At 35.4% G+C, this 7,513-nt stretch overlaps 1 protein-coding gene across 5 annotated transcripts in view; it reads left to right on the top strand.

Moving 5' to 3' along the window:
• POU6F2 (POU class 6 homeobox 2) overlaps window positions 1–7,513 on the top strand; it is a 469,840-nt gene that overhangs the window by 38,099 nt on the left and 424,228 nt on the right. For 2 of the 5 annotated variants that reach the window (XM_032244451.1, XM_032244452.1), the window contains exon 1: window positions 6,760–7,513. This exon is cut by the window's right edge and continues 1,239 nt beyond it. The exons of 2 other annotated variants lie outside the window; for them this stretch is intronic. The gene's annotated coding sequence lies outside the window, so the exon portion shown is untranslated. Of the gene's footprint in view, window positions 1–6,759 lie in introns of those variants that run through there. One more of the 5 variants, XM_032244454.1, reaches the window with a different exon arrangement.

The following is a 7,513-nucleotide window of genomic DNA, read 5'->3' as shown; positions in this document are numbered from 1 at the left end:
TTTTTTTTTTTTTTTTTTTTGCTGTAGGGATAAGCCACTGTGTACATTCATCCATCTCTTGGACATTTAAGTTATTTCCAGTTCTGAGCTATTATGAATAAGCTTGCTAAGAAAATTCTTTTGCATGGACATATGATTTCATTTCTTTTGGCTAAATGCCAAGGGTAGAGCTGCTAAGTGGTAGGGTAAGTATATATCTGACATTATAAGAAACTGTCAGATTTCCAAGCACTGTTACCATTTTATACACTCAACCGCAGTGTATGAGAGTCCACCTGCTCCATATCCTCAACAGCATTTAGTATGGTCAGTCTTTTTACCTTTAATCATTCTCTTAAGTGGGTAGTCGTATTTCATTGTGGCTTTCTGTTGCATTTCCTTGATGACTGATGATGTTAAGCACTTTTTCACATATTCATTGATCCTTTGTATATCTGTGTTTTAAAAGTATTGTTCGAGTCATTTGCCTAGTTTTAAGATTAGTTTTTTAAAAGTAATTGTTTTGCAGGAGTTAAAAAATATGTACACTAGCCTTTATTGAAAATATGCATTGTGGATATTTTTTGCCAGTCTTTAGCTTGCCTTTTCATTTTCTAAACAAAGCCTTTTAAGAGAAGAAATTTTAATTTTGATAACATTCATATGCTATATTTTTCTTTTGTTGTTTATGTTTTCAGTATCTTGGCTAGGATGCTTCCCCAATCTCTCAGTGAACATGGCAGTGTCTGCAATGTCTGGAGACATTTTTGTTTACCACAACTTGGAGAGAGAGTACTAGGATCTAGTGGGTAAAGGCCAAAAATATTTCTAAGTATCCTATAACATACAGGACAGTTTCCCTGCAATGTAGAATTATCCAGCCCCAAATGTCAACAGAGTCATGGTTGAGAAATCTTGGTTTAGAGTGATACACAAATGTCCAAATACATTTTTAATTTTTCTCATTGAAGTGTTCTTAGTAGAAAAGCTTTTCCATCTAATTTATACATTTATAAATTCTATATTATTCCACTTAAGCCTCTGCACTTTACAAATGGAAAAACTGAAGCCAGAAAGGAAAAAGGCCCAATGGTTGGTGAAAGAGCCAAGATTTCTGTTTAGGTCAGTGTGATAGTTTACTAAGACTAAAATTTCTTTTGAATTTATTTTAATATAAAACTTTTGCATTGTCACTGAAATTACTTAATTCTACTTTTAATATAAAAATATAGATAGTCCCAGAGAAGATGGGCTCCATTTGTACTATAATGATGGAGTAACCTAGGTTGCAATGCAGGGCAGTAAGAAGATGGATATTTTCATCTCCTCTTTAGAAATTGCCAACCTACGTAACATAAGTCAAGTGTCTCCTCTAATACTCAGGGATGAATTTAGGCAATTGACTGCTTTTCTCTCTATTTTTGTTTTTGTTTTCTATTTGACTGTCCAACTTTCTGATGACTGAAAGTGGTATCAAGTAGGTTTTGCTTAGGATTAATGAAAGACATAAGCAATTTTTCCTGACAGCACAGAAAACGATATAAGTAAACTACTTATGAAGATTATAGTGTACTCCCAGAGTGTTTTGAACAATCTGAATGAGTAATAGGAAATATATTTGTATGCTTGAGACCTTTGAAGCTTCTTTCAAATACATTGGGTACCTTTGATATTACAACTGGATATCTTTCTAGAAACCCTCCCCAGTACTGTACATCAAGCAGGTGTTCTTTAAAATACTAGGCTTCTGCCATCATCCAATTGCAATGATCTTATGGGATGCTTCTGTAATGCAAATTAGATTGTGGCCCTGCAGTGCCCAAAACTCTATTGCCCACAAGGACTTTTTAAAACCTGTGTCCAAGCATTAGGAGCACTGTGGTATATTCTTAGGGATCTCTGTGGAAGGGGAGGAAGAGCTCTTCCCTTCTGGTCCAAGGTCCTCCAATTCCAATCAGAGCAGCTCTGCTTTTCTGCCTTTTTATATTTTTGACTTTCAGCTTCAAGGAGTTCCATGACTAAGAATGCCTGAAACATTTGGGCATATGGGGCAATGCACAAACTTCTTAACATTGCAAAAACAACACACTGTGAGTTGGCAGTTTGCCAATATTGCTAATAAAATCTCCTCCTCTTTCACCATAAACATATATCTTGTGCTCTATCTATTAAAATGTACAGTTCTCTGAAATATTCCACAGGTGCTTTATTGTGTTACACCTCCATTGCTTTATACATTCTGGATGTTTTTAAATTTGTTTTTGCATTCCATGACATTCTTTTCTACCTGGGATATATGTATGCTCAAATTTAATAGAGAATGCCAATTTGTATTTCAGATGCATATGCCAATTTATATTCCTACAAAGCAATATTTGGGAACCTCCATTAATCCACATACTCTCCAAGACTTGGTATAATCCAATTATTAATTTTTCCCAAACTAAGTGATGTAAGATTGTATCTCATAGTTCTCCAATGGGATTTCCCTGATTATTGAGGTTAAGCGTTTTTTTTCCCATATTTGACATTCCTACTTTATTTTCTGTGAAAAGCCTGTTCATGTCATATTTTCTATTTTTTTTGCATATTATATATTCAGTACACCAGTCTTTTGTCAGTTATGTTAATTCTAAAAATATTCTCTCTACTTATGCTTTGTTTTTACTTTCTTTATGGTGTCTTTGGATGAACAGACATTTTTAAATTTTGATGCAGATGAAGTGAATTTTAAATCTATTTTATGCTTGTTTCTCTTAGTATCTTGCTTATGAAATCTTAAACTATTTCAACATTTTAAAGACATGCTCTTTGATATTTTTTAAACATTCAAAAATGTTGTTTAGCTGTCTTAATTACTACTGCTTCATAAAGGTCCTGATACCTGGTAGGACAAGTAACCTAAAGACGTAGTTGAAAATTTGTTTTCAATGTCCTTATAACGTTTAAAAATTATTTATTTATTTTTATTGATATATGTTAAATGTACTTTTATTGTCTTTTTTTTTTTTTTAAATAGGATTTTGCTCTTGTTGCCCAGGCTAGAGTGCAGTGGCATAATCTTGGCTCACCACAACCTCTGCCTCCTATGTTCAAGCGATTCTCTTGCCTCAGCCTCCTGAGTAGTTGGGATTACAGGCGTGCATCACCATGCCTGGCTAATTTTCTGCATTTTTAGTAAAGATGGGGTTTCTCCATGTTGGTCAGGCTGGTCTCGAACTCCCAACCTCAGGTGATCTGCTCACCTCGGCCTCCCAAAGTGCTGGGATTACAGGCATGAGCCACCATGCCTGGTTTCATCTTTTCAAGAAATTTGAGAAGAATTAATATCTGTATGCTACCGAGCATTCTAATCCATAATCATGATATATCTTCTCATTTGTATAGGTTTTCTTTAATACCTTTCTATAATAGTTCATATACATTATAGTTCTCTTTGTACAGATTTTTTTTTTTTTTGGCTCATTCCTAGATAACTTGGAATTTTGTAAATTTTTTTCTTTTTTTGAAACAGGGTCTTGCTCTGCCACCCAGGCTGCGGTGTACTGGTGCAATCACAACTCATTGCACCTCAACTACCAAGCTCAAACAATCCTCCCATCTCAGCCTCCTGAGTAGCTAGGACTACAGGCACAGTCTACCAGGCCTGGCTATTAAAAAAAAAAAAATGTGTAGAGTCTCATTATGTTACCCAGGCTGGTCTGGAACTCCTAGGTTCAAGAAGTCTGCCTGCCTCTGCACCCAAAAATGCTGGGATTATAGGTGTGAGCCACTACACCTGGCTAGATTTTTTTTTTAACACAAATTTTTCAACTTTTTGTATTATTATTAAAATGGTTTTAAAAATTGTCATTGCTACTGCATATTGATATTTACATATTGATCATATACCAACCATCTTCCCAAACTTTCTAATATTTTGTTTTATATTCTTTTTGTTTTTCTACAGAGAAAATTATGTGATCTGAAAAATAACATTTTTTTTCCTGTCGTTGGTACTTTTACTTTTGTCTCCCATTACAGTGGCTCAAATATTGACTCCAATATTTAATAAATAGGTGATGGTGAAGTTAAGCATATTTGACTTGCTCCTCATTTTAAAGGTATTTGTCATTCTTTACTATCAAAAATAACATTTCGGACGAGTGGATGACAAGAAATTATGTAATGGATACAATATGTATTATTTGGGTGATGGATACCCTAAAAGCCCTGACTTCACCACTGTGCAATCCATCCATGTAACAAAATTATACTTGTATCCCATAAAATGTGTACAAATAAAATAGAAAGAACAAGTATATTTTACATAAGTTTGTTATAAAACTTCTTTAAAATGGTAAGGATATTCTCTTCTATTCCTTGTTTGTGAAAATTTTTATCTTATATTTTATAATTCTCATAAAATTTTTAACAAACGCTTTTTTCTGAATACATTAAAATGATCACATAATTGTTCATCTTTAACTTTACTATAATAAATGGCATTTATAGATTTTAAAACATTAAACCATTCTTGTATTTCTGGGATAAAAGTGACTTGGTCATGATGTGTTATCATTTTTATATACATTACTAGATTCTGCTTGCTAATAGGACCTTTGCATCTCTGCTCATGAATGACATTCTTCTAGAAAGTGTCTTTGTCCCATGTCCTAGTCTGGTTTGATATGAAGGTTTACTGACTTCATAGCTTAGGGAAAGTATTTCTTCTTTATTTTTTAAAAGACTTTTTAAAAATTAAAATGACTTTTTGCAAGTTTCACCTGTTGAATCATCTGAGTCAATGTGTGGTGTGTGTGTTTGTATGTGAAGACTTAAAATCATGAATTAAATGTATATAATAATGAAGAGAGATGTTCATGTTTTCTATCCCTTTCTGTGTTTTTTGGAAACCTTTTATTTTCTAGGAAATTGTGCATTTTGATCAATATTTTGCATTCAGTAGCATACATTTTTTATTGAATTCTTTTATCTTTTCAATATCTGTTTTATTTGTAGTTACAGTTCCATTTCAACTTTTAATATAGTTCGATTGTGCATCCTCTCTTTTTGTCTAGATTATTCTTGCCTGAGATCTGATTGTTTATCAGATTTTTCAAAGGAGCAATTTTTGCTAATCTTCTGTATCGAACTTTCAAAAAAATTCCATTGTCCAGATGTGCCACAGTTTAGCCATTCACCCACTGAAGAACAATTTGATGCTTCCAAGTTCTGGCAACTATGAATAAAGTTGCAATAAACATTAGTTTGTGTGTGTGGGGGGGCGGGGTGGGAAGGTGCTGGTTGCGTGGACATATGTTTTCAACTCTTTGGGGGAAATGCCAAGAAGTGTCTGAACCATATGGTAAGAGTATGCTTAGTTTTTAAAGAAATGTCAAACTGTCTTCCAAATGGACTGTACTATGTTGCGTTCCCACCAATACATGAGAGCACTGTTGCATCATATCCTCCCCCTTCCAAAAAAATACAATTTAACTAAACTTTATCTTTATTAGCTCTTTCCTACTGTATTTTAGTTTATTCTGTTGTTTTTATACTGTTAAGATGGATGTTTAGCTCATTAATATACTTTTATATTAATTTTAGGAAAATTACCTATAAGCCATTTTGTTGAAAGTTTAGTACAGGACAATTATTAGGATCAGAAAAATAAATTTTTGACACTAATAATGCTTTTCAAATTTAGAGTCCAAATTCAAACAATATCAGAGAAGACATTCCATTTTAAGGTTCCTTGTGAATGTGAACATGTAACAAAGCACCTACTCTATACTTCTATCAGTATTTTATTTACTCACCAGCCTTCATTTCTCTTTTGAAACATGGCTGACTTTTTTCCCTCCGATCATTTATCTTTCTTAGAATTGCACTTGCCTGACAGGCACAGTGGCTCACATCTGTAGTCCCTGCACTTTGGGAGGCTGCAAGGAAGGCAGATGACTTGAGACCAGGAGTTCGAGACCAGCCTGGTCAACATGGCAAGGCCCTGTCTCTACTAAAAATACAAAAATTTGCCAGGCATAGAGATGCACATCTGTAGTCCCAGGTACTCGAGAGGCTGAGGTGGGAGGATCACTTGATCCCGGGAGGTGGAGGCTGCAGTGAGCTGAGATCATGCCACTGCACTGCAGCCTGGACAACAGAGTGAGACTTTGTCTCAAAAAAAAAAAAAAAAGAAAGAAAAAGAATTGCCCTTGCCTTATGGTGGGTAAGACTCAGAACTCCATGCGATTTACAAGCTTTGACTTGGAGGAATTTGAATTTTTATATGTCAATAGTTGTGTCCCACAGAATCTGACTTGTGAATCAGAAAGATGTTACTCATTGTTTCTAGATCGATGGTCTCCTTTGGATGCTTAAAAGATGGCACCTTTCTCTAAAATGTTTACAGTTACTCAGAGCTCTTGATTCATTTGATACCACACAGACTTTCCTGTTGCATTCTGTTTACCAGTGGGCATTGGATGTTCAACTTTTTGTGGAAATCTGACCTTATTTCTTAGGACTCTTAACATTCTCTGGTCAGGAAACATCACAAAAATCAAATGGTGGGAGGGACTATAATCATAGGGAGTCCTTCTTCATGCCAAAAGAAATTATAGTCACTGTCTTTTGTACCTGAATGAGTGCATTATTAGTATTATGCAATTCTAAAGAGAGAAAGGAGACATTTTATATAAAATTGATAAGATACTAGTGGATGTAATTCCTATAATATATGTAGACATTCATCGAATAAGGTTTGCACACACTAATCACACCTGTTTGCTACAATTTGCCGAGCCAATGATCTTTCTTCCCTTCTTTGTCCAAGGATGTTGTACACGAAAGTAGTGCATCTTGTAGAAGAGCTTTTTCTTCCCATAGGAGCTATCCTAACGCTAATTCTGACATAAATGTTGCATCAGTACAGAGAGATGCAGATTTCAGCCTGCCATGCTGAGAATTGGCTTTGTTCGATCTGGGTATCACAGGACACATGATGTTCAGTATGCTCTAAGGCTCCTGAAATACCCCGCTACCACACAGGCCATATTTTTTAATAACCACTTTAACACAGAGCAGGGGAAATCTCAGCCACACACAGCTCAGGATGCTATAACCAGAGAGCCTCCTGGGAGCAGTCGGTCCACTCCTAGGTTTGTTTTCTCGTGACGCACATCATCTGTCTAAATTCTTTAGTGAGGATTCTCAGGCCTCGGCATGATGAGGAGCATGGACTCCCTAGCTGGGGAACAAATGGCGAGTATGTTAGTGGCCAGGGCTGGTAGTTACCCCCGTTCAGTGTCATCCAGTGTATGTGATAAAATGGTGTCTAAGATTTCCTCGGTCTCTGCCCAGGGCAGAAAGAAATATTCCTGCAAGGACTATTAACACCATATGATTCTAAGCATATCACACCCCAGGTGTTTTTAGGCATCAAGAGAATATACACTATACATCAATGATCAGTTACCTAAAAACAACACATATATATTTAGCTATATATGAGGAATACCAAGAACACATCTTGTGGCTACCCAGCGAACTG

The sequence above is a fragment of the Sapajus apella genome, unplaced genomic scaffold (assembly GCF_009761245.1).
Source record: "Sapajus apella isolate SASKATOON/1434 unplaced genomic scaffold, GSC_monkey_1.0 scaffold54, whole genome shotgun sequence".
Lineage (NCBI taxonomy): Eukaryota > Metazoa > Chordata > Mammalia > Primates > Cebidae > Sapajus > Sapajus apella.
Note: the sequence above shows the minus strand (reverse complement) of the source record. Positions and strands in the feature narration are given on the sequence as shown.